This window comes from Oncorhynchus keta, chromosome 14, assembly GCF_023373465.1.
Source record: "Oncorhynchus keta strain PuntledgeMale-10-30-2019 chromosome 14, Oket_V2, whole genome shotgun sequence".
Taxonomy (NCBI): Eukaryota; Metazoa; Chordata; class Actinopteri; order Salmoniformes; family Salmonidae; genus Oncorhynchus; species Oncorhynchus keta.
This window is the reverse complement of record NC_068434.1, coordinates 4,975,026-4,988,000: the sequence shown is the minus strand read 5'-3', so window position 1 is coordinate 4,988,000 and position 12,975 is coordinate 4,975,026. Positions and strand designations below refer to the sequence as shown.

The 12,975-nt window shown below is 45.8% G+C and overlaps 2 long non-coding RNA genes across 4 annotated transcripts; one reads left to right on the top strand and one right to left on the bottom strand.

Moving 5' to 3' along the window:
• Positions 1–555: 555 nt before the first annotated feature.
• On the bottom strand, positions 556–1,995 carry LOC127907121 (uncharacterized). 2 transcript variants are annotated; one of them, XR_008063291.1, is made up of 3 exons: positions 1,320–1,995; positions 1,128–1,284; positions 556–703 (listed from the first exon to the last, which is right to left on the bottom strand). It is a non-coding gene; the product is annotated as an uncharacterized LOC127907121 (long non-coding RNA). The 2 variants fall into 2 exon arrangements; XR_008063292.1 differs by lacking the exon at positions 556–703 and adding an exon at positions 801–948.
• A 6,198-nt stretch (positions 1,996–8,193) lies between these two features.
• LOC127907124 (uncharacterized) lies at positions 8,194–9,939 on the top strand. 2 transcript variants are annotated; one of them, XR_008063295.1, is made up of 5 exons: positions 8,194–8,477; positions 8,910–8,932; positions 9,497–9,553; positions 9,632–9,722; positions 9,796–9,815. It is a non-coding gene; the product is annotated as an uncharacterized LOC127907124 (long non-coding RNA). The 2 variants fall into 2 exon arrangements; XR_008063294.1 differs by lacking the exons at positions 9,497–9,553; positions 9,632–9,722; positions 9,796–9,815 and adding an exon at positions 9,900–9,939 and having other exon boundaries at positions 8,194–8,553; positions 8,910–8,928.
• Positions 9,940–12,975: the final 3,036 nt, after the last annotated feature.

The following is a 12,975-nucleotide window of genomic DNA, read 5'->3' as shown; positions in this document are numbered from 1 at the left end:
ATTAGGGAGGACGGCTCATAACTAGCAGTGATCATCACAGGCGGCTGGTGGCACCTTAATTAGGGAGGACGGCTCATAACAATGGCTGGAATGGAGTAAATGGTATCAACCACTCTGAAACTCGGTGTTTGATTCCATACCATTAACTTCGTTCCAGCCGTTATGAGCCGCCATTTGTATATATACAGTATGTGAAAAAAAAAAAAATGGTGTGTCAATTTCTACCACCCCTCCCAACTAAAGATGGTCCAGCCCATCTGGCATTTTGCCAGAATTGCCAGATGGCCAATTCGCCCCTATTACAGTATTACTTTTGGTACGTTGTGGTACTCACCTTAGACCAGTGGGAGAAGTGCATGCATGCATACATTCATGGTTTCCTGATTTCTTGTGATCAAGGGATGCCACTCTCTTCTATTGGTGTATATATTTAATTTTATGGTATTTTATATATTAAAACCCTAAATTCTTCCTACAGTATAATACGTATTTCAAGCCATAGCGGAAGATCCCTGTGTATCCTGGTTACTGCTGTCATAAATGATCCCTGTGTATCCTGGTTACTGCTGTCATAAATGATCCCTGTGTATCCTGGTTACTGCTGTCATAAATGATCCCTGTGTATCCTGGTTACTGCTGTCATAAATGATCCCTGTGTATCCTGGTTACTGCTGTCATAAATGATCCCTGTGTATCCTGGTTACTGCTGTCATAAATGATCCCTGTGTATCCTGGTTACTGCTGTCATAAATGATCCCTGTGTATCCTGGTTACTGCTGTCATAAATGATCCCTGTGTATCCTGGTTACTGCTGTCATAAATGATCCCTGTGTATCCTGGTTACTGCTGTCATAAATGATCCCTGTGTATCCTGGTTACTGCTGTCATAAATGATCCCTGTGTATCCTGGTTACTGCTGTCATAAATGATCCCTGTGTATCCTGGTTACTTATAAATGATCACTGTGTATCCTGGTTACTGCTGTCATAAATGATCCCTGTGTATCCTGGTTACTGCTGTCATAAATGATCCCTGTGTATCCTGTGTATCCTGGTTACTGCTGTCATAAATGATCCCTGTGTATCCTGGTACTGCTGTCATAAATGATCCCTGTCATTCCTGGTTACTGCTGTCATAAATGATCCCTGTGTATCCTGGTTACTGCTGTCATAAATGATCCCTGTGTATCCTGGTTACTGCTGTCATAAATGATCCCTGTGTATCCTGGTTACTGCTGTCATAAATGATCCCTGTGTATCCTGGTACTGCTGTCATAAATGATCCCTGTGTATCCTGGTTACTGCTGTCATAAATGTTACACTGCAACCCTGAAAGGTTTAGGGTTTTGTTACACTGTAAAACCAGATTGTGTCAAATCTACCCCTTGAAAGAAAACACCTCTGTAAAATAGGCTACGTGCCAAATGGTACCTTTTCATTATTTTACCTTTCTCCACTGAACAACAATATAAAACGCAACATCTAAAAGTGTTGGTCCTGTGTTTCATAAGCTGAAATAAAAGGATATATATATAATTAGATAATAAAACACCCCCTAGACTGGTCACAGCAGAGGACAGGAAGTTAAATACCCCCTAGACTGGTCACAGCAGAGGACAGGAAGTTAAATACCCCCTAGACTGGTCACAGCAGAGGACAGGAAGTTAAATACCCCCTAGACTGGTCACAGCAGAAGACAGGAAGTTAAATACCCCCAGACTGGTAACAGCAGAGGACAGGAAGTTATAATTACACAACTCTCTTCCTGTGTCTGTTCTGTAGAGAAACATCGTCACAATACTTTATTTGAAAGGAGTTTGAAGCTTGTGGGAGCTCTATTTGAAAGGTCATTCAGTTAGGCTTTACGGAACTAAAAAGGCCTGTCTTGACAAATAAAACTGAGCATGTGCAAAGATTGGAGTGGATCTCCCAGCTCCCACTTTATTGTCTAACAAAGTGTTTGACGTAGTGCGTGATTTGATTTGCTCATATCAGATTTAACAAAGTGAGAGAAAAGGGAGCAGGAGTCTTCTCTCAAACGAAGGAGAGGGAACCACAGGAACTCTCATACATCCATGTAGAACCCGAGAGGTGCTTATGTCACAGAGCCCCTGAACATCAGAGTGGCAGAGATGGTCAGTCCTTCCAGACATTAGTTGGGGCCTGTTCTGGTTGGGGCCTAGTTGGGGCCTGTTCTGGTTGGGGCCTGTTCTGGTTGGGGCCTGTTTTGATTGGGGCCTGTTCTGATTGGGGCCTGTTCTGTTCTGGTTGGGGCCTGTTCTGATTGGGGCCTAGTTGGGGCCTGTTCTGGTTGGGGCCTGTTCTGATTGGGGCCTAGTTGGGGCCTGTTCTGGTTGGGGCCTGTTCTGATTGGGGCCTAGTTGGGGCCTGTTCTGATTGGGGGGTCTGTTCTGATTGGGGCCTAGTTGGGGCCTGTTCTGGTTGGGGCCTGTTCTGATTGGGGCCTAGTTGGGGCCTGTTCTGGTTGGGGCCTGTTCTGGTTGGGGCCTGTTCTGTTTGGGGCCTGTTCTGATTGGGGCCTGTTCTGGTTGGGGCCTGTTCTGGTTGGGGCCTGTTCTGGTTGGGGGTTCTGTTCTGGTTGGGGTCTGTTCTGTTTGTTCTGGGCCTGTTCTGGTTGGGGCCTGTTCTGGTTGGGGTCTGTTCTGTTTGGGGCCTGTTCTGGTTGGGGCCTGTTTTGGTTGGGGCCTGTTCTGGTTGGGGCCTGTTCTGGTTGGGGCCTGTTCTGATTGGGGCCTAGTTGGGGCCTGTTCTGGTTGGGGCCTGTTCTGATTGGGGCCTGTTCTGGTTGGGGCCTGTTCTGGGGCCTTGGGGCCTGTTCTGGTTGGGGCCTGTTCTGATTGGGGCCTAGTTGGGGCCTGGGGGGCCTGTTCTGATTGGGGCCTGTTCTGATTGGGGCCTGTTCTGTTGGGGCCTGTTCTGATTGGGGCCTGTTGGGGCCTGTTCTCTGATTGGGGCCTGTTCCTGTTCTGATTGGGGCCTAGTTGGGGCCTGTTCTGATTGGGGCCTGTTCTGGTTGGGGCCTGTTCTGGTTGGGGCCTGTTCTGTTTGGGGCCTGTTCTGATTGGGGCCTGTTCTGGTTGGGGCCTGTTCTGAGTTTCCTGGGTTGGGGCCTGTTCTGGTTTGGGGCCTGTTCTGGTTGGGGCCTGTTCTGATTGGGGCCTGTTCTGGTTGGGGCCTGTTCTGATTGTTTGGGTCCTGTTCTGATTGGGGCCTGTTCTGATTGGTTGGGGCCTGTTCTGGTTCTGTTGGGGCCTGTTCTGGTTGGGGCCTGTTCTGATTGGGGCCTGTTCTGGTTGGGGCCTGTTCTGATTGGGGCCTAGTTGGGGCCTGTTCTGGTTGGGGCCTGTTCTGATTGGGGCCTAGTTGGGTCCTGTTCTGATTGTTTCTGGGGCCTGTTCTGATTGGGGCCTAGTTGTGTTCTGATTGTTTGGGGCCTGTTCTGATCTGTTGTGGCCTGATTGGGGCCTGTTCTGATTGGGGGCTGTTCTGATTGGGGCCTAGTTGTGGCCTGATTGGGGCTGATTGATTGGGCCTGTTCTGATTGGGGCCTGTTCTGATTGGGGCCTAGTTGGGGCCTGTTCTGATTGGGGCCTAGTTGGGGCCTGTTCTGATTGGGGCCTAGTTGGGGCCTGTTCTGATTGGAACATCAAATATAACTATATTTCCTGGTCTACTGACATGTGGTCTGTGCTCGGTTGGACAAACAGTTAGGAGGATAAATTGTTTTCTTGTATTGTTGAAGCATTTCTTTTGTTGTAACATTTACGCGTTATAGGGTTTTATTTTAATTGACAATAAAGTTTGTCTCATGGTCCTTCTGTAGCTCAGTTGGTAGAGCATGGCGCTTGTAACGCCAGGGTAGTGGGTTCGATCCCCGGGACCACCCATACGTAGAATGTATGCACACATGACTGTAAGTCGCTTTGGATAAAAGCGTCTGCTAAATGGCATATATTATTATATTATATATTATTCATAGTGCGCCTGAACAACTTGTGACCTGGATAAAGGAGAGTCAGAATCTATCCCTCTTCTAAGTCACCAGGTCAGAGTTTACTCACAACAGCAGTTTCTGCAGCTGTTTCAATTGATTCACTTGAGAAAAAAAATATATATATTTTTAAAAGGGGTGACAGAAAGAGGAAACGGAGGAAACCAAGGAAATACTGACTTTAGTTCCTGGAGGGTTTTTCAGTTCTAAATGTGTGGTTAAATAAAGCATCCTCCCATCTGTTTACTGTAAAAATATATATTTTCTCAGTTTCCTCTTTCTGAGCTTTATGGACAGAACGTGTTCTCAACTAAATCAAATCAGTCAACTGTTTTACACGCTATTTTATTTTTTGACCTTTATTTAACCAGGCAAGTCAGTTAAGAACAATATCTTATTTTCAATGACAGCCTAGGAACAGTGGGTTAACTGCCTGTTCAGGGGCAGAACGACAGATTGTCAGCTCGGGGATTTGAACTTGCAATCTTCCGGTTACGAGTCCAACGCTCTAACCACTAGGCTACCCTGCCGCCCCTCCACTCTAACCACTAGGCTACCCTGTCGCCTCTACACTCTAACCACTAGGCTACCCTGCCGCTCTACACTCTAACCACTAGGCTACCCTGCCCCTCCACTCTAACCACTAGGCTACCCTGCCGCCCTCCACTCTAACCACTAGGCTACCCTACCGCCCCTCCACTCTAACCACTAGGCTACCCTGCCGCCCCTCCACTCTAACCACTAGGCTAACCACCACTAGGCTAACCTGCCGCCCCCTCCACTCTAACCAACCCTGCCGCCCTCCACTCTAACCACTAGGCTACCCTGCCGCCCTCCACTCTAACCACTAGGCCCCTGCCCCCTCCACTCTAACCACTAGGCTACCCTGCCGCCCCTCCACTCTAACCACTAGGCTACCCTACACACTCTAACCACTAGGCTACCCTACCGCCCCTACACTCTAACCACTAGGCTAACTCTAACCACTAGGCTACCCTGCCGCCTCTACACGCTACCCTGCCGCCTCTACACTCTAACCACTAGGCTACCCTGCCGCCTCTACACTCTAGGCTACCCTGCCGCCTCTACACTCTAACCACTAGGCTACCCTGCCGCCTCTACACTCTAACCACTAGGCTACCCTGCCGCCTCTACACTCTAACCACTAGGCTACCCTGCCGCCTCCACACTCTAACCACTAGGCTACCCTGCCGCCCGCTATAAGCTATCCTTCAACATGACATGGGTGAAAACATGACTTTTCCCCAGGAGCGTAGTGTCACATTCTTCAAAACGAGCAGACCAAGGTACAGTGTGAGACCAAGGCACAGACCAAGACACAGTGTGAGACCAAGGCACAGTGTGAGACCAAGGCACAGTGTGAGACCAAGGCACAGACCAAGGCACAGTGTGAGACCAAGGCACAGACCAAGGCACAGTGTGAGACCAAGGCACAGTGTGAGACCAAGGCCCAGACCAAGGCACAGTGTGAGACCAAGGCCCAGACCAAGGCACAGTGTGAGACCAAGGCCCAGACCAAGGCACAGACCAAGGCACAGACCAAGGCACAGTGTGAGACCAAGGCCCAGACCAAGGCACAGACCAAGGCCCAGACCAAGGCACAGTGTGAGACCAAGGCACAGACCAAGACACAGTGTGAGACCAAGGCACAGACCAAGGCACAGTGTGAGACCAAGGCACAGACCAAGGCACAGTGTGAGACCAGGGCACAGACCAAGGCACAGTGTGAGACCAAGGCACAGACCAATGCACAGTGTGAGACCAGGGCACAGACCAAGGCACAGTGTGAGACCAGGGCACAGACCAAGGCACAGTGTGAGACCAGGGCACAGACCAATGCACAGTGTGAGACCAGGGCACAGACCAAGGCACAGTGTGAATATTAGTTCCACATCTTTTAATTACAAAGTGAAACAAAATAACAAAACTACAAAGACCCCGTGACAACATAATGCTCAAACACACTAACACAAACGATATCCCATAACCCCACAGGTGGAAAACAAATGCTACTTAAAGGATGATTCCCAATTAGAGACAACGATAGCCAGCTGCCTCTAATTGGGAATCATACCAAAACCCCACATAGAAAATATAAACTAGACTAACCCCCTCAGTCACGCCCTGACCTACTCCACCATAGAAAATATAAACTAGACTAACCCCCTCAGTCACGCCCTGACCTACTCCACCATAGAAAATATAAACTAGACTAACTCCCTCAGTCACACCCTGACCTACTCCACCATAGAAAATATAAACTAGACTAACCTCCTCAGTCACGCCCTGACATACTCCACCATAGAAAATATAAACTAGATGAACCCCCTCAGTCACACCCTGACCTACTCCACCATAGAAAATATAAACTAGACTTACCCCCTCAGTCACGCCCTGACATACTCCACCATAGAAAATATAAACTAGACTAACCCCCTCAGTCACACCCTGACATACTCCACCATAGAAAATATAAACTAGATGAACCCCCTCAGTCACACCCTGACCTACTCCACCATAGAAAATATAAACTAGACTTACCCCCTCAGTCACGCCCTGACATACTCCACCATAGAAAATATAAACTAGACTAACCCCCTCAGTCACACCCTGACATACTCCACCATAGAAAATATAAACTAGACTAACCCCCTCAGTCACACCCTGACATACTCCACCATAGAAAATATAAACTAGATGAACCCCCTCAGTCACACCCTGACCTACTCCACCATAGAAAATATAAACTAGATGAACCCCCTCAGTCACGCCCTGACATACTCCACCATAGAAAATCTAAACTAGACTAACCCCCTCAGTCACACCCTGACCTACTCCACCATAGAAAATCTAAACTAGACTAACCCCCTCAGTCACACCCTGACCTACTCCACCATAGAAAATATAAACTAGATGAACCCCCTCAGTCACGCCCTGACCTACTCCACCATAGAAAATCTAAACTAGACTAACCCCCTCAGTCACACCCTGACCTACTCCACCATAGAAAATCTAAACTAGACTAACCCCCTCAGTCACGCCCTGACATACTCCACCATAGAAAAGAAAGGCTCTCTATGGTCAGGACGTGACATGTAGATCTGAGATAATCAACAACTGTGAGAGATATCTCATTGGGACACAGAATGTCACGTAACTGTTTTAGAATCTATTGTGGCATGCTCTGGTTTCAGAGGCGGGGGGGGGGGACTTATTAATGTAAACAAGTACTCGGTAACTGTAGCCTCACCCTGTCACACACAAGTTTTAAAATCTAAAAGATAATCCACCATCCAATACAATATACCCTCCCTCACAAAAAAAAATCATTTTAAGAACCTCATTCTCACTGTCCCGAAGTTATCACTAGAAGAACGCATGCACCACCCACCTGAGGATCTGTGTTTTTCAGCCATACATTTCCTGTGTTTTGAAGGTATGCAAAAATACACCTGTCACTTAAATCTCGCTGGGTTGACTGCTTTCATTTTACTCCTGTGAGTATTTCATACTCTTTCTTTGTGTCCGTAGATTCCCCCTGTGAATTTTACGACCGTGGAAATGTTTGTAATGACCTGTCAGACACTCCCCGGCAACGGCTGAAATGGGCTCGGTGGAAAACATTGTCTTTCCGTTGCGTCGATAAGAAAGCTCTGTTTGGGATTTAACACACCGTCTCGACACTTCACAATACAGAGAAGATAACTTTATTTTGATGGGTGTACATTTTTGTGGAATTGAAGAAAGAAAAATAAATATATATAAATATAACTCAACACAAATGTTTACAAATGAGATGGGCTGAAATGAAAACATCTTCTGGGGGGAAAAATGAACACTTGGATCATAGTGACAGTATGTCTGATCTTGTAAACAATGTAAACAATGATTAGAGGTGTAATCTAGCATCTTCTGGGGGAAAAATGAACACTTGGATCATAGTGACAGTATGTCTGATCTTGTAAACAATGTAAACAATGATTAGAGGTGTAATCTAGCATCTCTGGGGAAAAATGAACACTTGGATCATAGTGACAGTATGTCTGATCTTGTAAACAATGTAAACAATGATTAGAGGTGTAATCTAGCATCTTCTGGGGGAAAAAAATGAACACTTGGATCATAGTGACAGTATGTCTGATCTTGTAAACAATGTAAACAATGATTAGAGGTGTAATCTAGCTTGTTGATTTCTTATCTGAGGGTATCCTGCTATTGACACACCTGTTAAATTATGTAACAGAACGTGGCAACAACAGTAATTCATGAGTATACATAATTTACACAGAGCAGGTAGGTCTAGACAGAGCAGGTAGTTCTAGACAGAGCAGGTAGGTCTAGACAGAGCAGGTAGTTCTAGACAGAGCAGGTAGTTCTAGACAGAGCAGGTAGGTCTAGACAGAGCAGGTAGGTCTAGACAGAGCAGGTGAGTCTAGACAGAGCAGGTGGGTCTAGACAGAGCAGGTAGGTCTAGACAGAGCAGGTAGGTCTAGACAGAGCAGGTAGGTCTAGACAGAGCAGGTAGTTCTAGACAGAGCAGGTCTAGACAGAGCAGGTAGTTCTAGACAGAGCAGGTAGTTCTAGACAGAGCAGGTAGTTCTAGACAGAGCAGGTGGTCTAGACAGAGCAGGTAGTTCTAGACAGAGCAGGTAGGTCTAGACAGAGCAGGTAGTTCTAGACAGAGCAGGTAGTTCTAGACAGAGCAGGTAGTTCTAGACAGAGCAGGTAGGTCTAGACAGAGCAGGTGTGTCTAGACAGAGCAGGTGGGTCTAGACAGAGCAGGTAGGTCTAGACAGAGCAGGTAGGTCTAGACAGAGCAGGTAGGTCTAGACAGAGCAGGTGAGTCTGGACAGAGCAGGTAGGTCTAGACAGAGCAGGTGAGTCTAGACAGAGCAGGTGAGTCTGGACAGAGCAGGTTCTAGACAGAGCAGGTAGGTCTAGACAGAGCAGGTGAGTCTGGACAGAGCAGGTAGCAGGTAGGTCTAGACAGAGGTCAGGTGGTGTCTAGACAGAGCAGGTAGGTCTAGACAGAGCAGGTAGTTCTAGACAGAGCAGGTTTCTAGACAGGCAGGTAGTTCTAGACAGAGCAGGTAGTTCTAGACAGAGCAGGTAGTTCTAGAGACAGAGCAGGTAGGTCTAGACAGAGCAGGTGTGTCTAGACAGATTCTAACAGAGCAGGTAGTTCTATAGTTCTGACAGAGAAGGTGTCTAGACAGAGCAGGTAGTTTTGTCTAGACAGAGCAGGTAGTTCTAGACAGAGCAGGTAGTTCTAGACAGAGCAGGTAAGACAGAGCAGGTAGTTCTATAAGACAGAGCAGGTAGTTCTAGACAGAGCAGGTAGTTCTAGACAGAGCAGGTAGTTCTAGACAGAGCAGGTAGTTCTACAAAGTTCTCAGAGATGAGGTAGTTCTAGACAGAGCAGGTAGTTCTAGACAGAGCAGGTAGGTCTAGACAGAGCAGGTAGGTCTAGACAGAGCAGGTAGTTCTAGACAGAGCAGGTAGGTCTAGACAGAGCAGGTAGGTCTAGACAGAGCAGGTGAGTCTAGACACAGAGCAGGTAGGTCTAGACAGAGCAGGTAGGTCTAGACAGAGCAGGTAGTTCTAGACAGAGCAGGTAGGTCTAGACAGAGCAGGTAGTTCTAGACAGAGCAGGTAGTTCTAGACAGAGCAGGTAGGTCTAGACAGAGCAGGTGAGTCTGGACAGAGCAGGTAGTCTAGACAGAGCAGGTAGGTTAGACAGAGCAGGTAGTTCTAGACAGGCAGGTAGTTCTAGACAGAGCAGGTAGCTAGACAGAGCAGGTAGTTCTAGACAGAGCAGGTAGTTCTAGACAGAGCAGGTAGGTCTAGAATGAGTCTGGACAGAGCAGGTGAGTCTAGACAGAGCAGGTAGGTCTAGACAGAGCAGGTGTGTCTAGACAGAGCAGGTGAGTCAGACAGAGCAGGTGAGTAGACAGAAGGTAGGTCTAGACAGAACAGGTAGGTCAGACAGCCCAGGTGTCTAGACAGAGCAGGTATCATGAGTCTTCAACAGGTGAGTCTAGACAGTGAGTCTAGACAGAGCAGGTATCATGGGTCTAGACAGAGCAGGTGAGTCTAGACAGAGCAGGTGACAGAGCAGGTAGTTTAGACAGAGCAGGTGGGGTCATCTTTGAGTCTAGACAGAGCAGGTTCTGGTGGTTGCTCCCTGTTAACCCCTTTATGTTAATCTTAATATATTCAAACGCAGCCAAAATATGTTATATTCTGAAAATTAGTGTATTTATGCCTTCTATCTATTTTTCATTTTACAGCCCCAAAATCCTTTAAATGTATTAATCATCTTTAAAGGCCCTCCATTGTCCAACTGTTGCATTTAACGGCTTTTAAACCCCAATGCCACATCCAATCTGAAAAGGCCCTGTGTATTTATCATCTTTAAAGGCCCTGTGTATTTATCATCTTTAAAGGCCCTGTGTATTTATCATCTTCAACAGCCCTGTGTATTTATCATCTTTAAAGGCCCTGTGTATTTATCATCTTTAAAGGCCCTGTGTATTTATCATCTTTAAAGGCCCTGTGTATTTATCATCTTTAAAGGCCCTGTGTATTTATCATCTTTAAAGGCCCTGTGTATTTATCATCTTTAAAGGCCCTGTGTATTTATCATCTTCAACAGCCCTGTGTATTTATCATCTTTAAAGGCCCTGTGTATTTATCATCTTCAACAGCCCTGTGTATTTATCATCTTTAAAGGCCCTGTGTATTTATCATCTTTAACAGCCCTGTGTATTTATCATCTTTAAAGGCCCTGTGTATTTATCATCTTTAAAGGCCCTGTGTATTTATCATCTTTAACAGCCCTGTGTATTTATCATCTTTAAAGGCCCTGTGTATTTATCATCTTTAAAGGCCCTGTGTATTTATCATCTTTAACAGCCCTGTGTATTTATCATCTTTAAAGGCCCTGTGTATTTATCATCTTTAAAGGCCCTGTGTATTTATCATCTTCAACAGCCCTGTGTATTTATCATCTTTAAAGGCCCTGTGTATTTATCATCTTTAAAGGCCCTGTGTATTTATCATCTTTAAAGGCCCTGTGTATTTATCATCTTTAAAGGCCCTGTGTATTTATCATCTTTAAAGGCCCTGTGTATTTATCATCTTTAAAGCCCTGTGTATTTATCATCTTTAAAGGCCCTGTGTATTTATCATCTTTAAAGGCCCTGTGTATTTATCATCTTTAAAGGCCCTGTGTATTTATCATCTTTAAAGGCCCTGTGTATTTATCATCTTTAAAGGCCCTGTGTATTTATCATCTTTAAAGGCCCTGTGTATTTATCATCTTTAAAGGCCCTGTGTATTTATCATCTTTAAAGGCCCTGTGTATTTATCATCTTCAACAGCCCTGTGTATTTATCATCTTCAAAGGCCCTGTGTATTTATCATCTTTAAAGGCCCTGTGTATTTATCATCTTTAAAGGCCCTGTGTATTTATCATTTATTTATCATCTTTAAAGGCCCTCATCTTTAAAGGCCCTGTGTATTTATCATCTTCCCTGTGTATTTATCATCTTTAAAGGCCCTGTATTTATCATCTTTAAAGCCCTATGTATTTATCATCTATAAAGGCCCTGTGTATTTATCATCTGTAAAGGCCCTGTGTATTTATCATCTTTCAAGGCCCTGTGTATTTATCATCTTTAAAGGCCCTGTGTATTTATCATCTTTAACAGCCCTGTGTATTTATCATCTTTAAAGGCCCTGTTTATAATCTTCAAAGAGCAGAACCTATTTAGTTTTCTTTAAAGGCCCTGTGTATTTATCATCTTCAACGGACACAGATGGTTAAATGAGACTGTAATTGCCTGAGAGTTGAGAGGAATTAGCCATGTTATTGACGTGGCATCTCTGAAAGTGCTCTCTGCAGGCCTCACATTATTGATTGGTCAATTTATAGCACAAGGAAGATGTCAATATGGTGTGTGTGTGTGTGTGTGTGTGTGTGTGTGTGTGTGTGTGTGTGTGTGTGTGTGTGTGTGTGTGTGTGTGTGTGTGTGTGTGTGTGTGTGTGTGTGAGATGTGTGTGTGTGAGATTGTGTGTGTGTGTGAGATTGTGTGTGTGTGAGATTGTGTGTGTGAGAGGAGATTTTGTGTGTGTGTGTGTTTGTGTGTGTGTGTGTGTGTGTGTGTGTGTGTGTGTGTGTGTGTGTGTGTGTGTGTGTGTGTGTGTGTGTGTGTGTGTGATTGTGTGTGTGTGAGATTGTGTGTGTGTGAGATTGTGTGTGTGTGTGTGAGATTGTGTGTGTGAGAGATTGTGTGTGTGAGAGAGATTTTGTGTGTGAGAGAGTTTGTGTGTGTGTGTGTGTGTGTGTGTGTGTGTGTGTGTGTGTGTGTGTGTGTGTGTGTGTGTGTGTGTGTGTGTGTGTGTGTGTGTGTGTGTGTGTGTGTGTGTGTGTGTGTGTGTGAGAGACATTGTGTGTGTGTGAGAGAGATTGTGTGTGTGTGTGAGAGATTGTGTGTAGTACATGAATGAAGAGCATTCTTCTGTATTGATGCATGTCAGCTGACAGGAGTGCTGTCAACTGTGGGTCAGTGTGAGACACGGAGGTCACTGGACATCAGGCTGTGTGTGTGTGTGTGTGTGTGTGTGTGTGTGTGTGTGTGTGTGTGTGTGTGTGTGTGTGTGTGTGTGTGTGTGTGTGTGTGTGTGTGTGCGTCATGGTAGAAAGCACTGAGGCAGCAGATCTCTTCTGATTTCCTGACCACACAGACTACACAGCCACTGGCTAGCACTTTTGTACTTTGACAGAAGAGCACATACAATTCATATACTGTATTGGAAAACCCTGTTCTTCTGTGGAAAGTAGTACTGCGTTGAGTTATAGTAGTACTGCGTTGAGGTAAAGTAGTACTGCGTTGAGGTAAAGTAGTACTGCGTTGAGTTAAAGTAGTACTGCGTTGAGG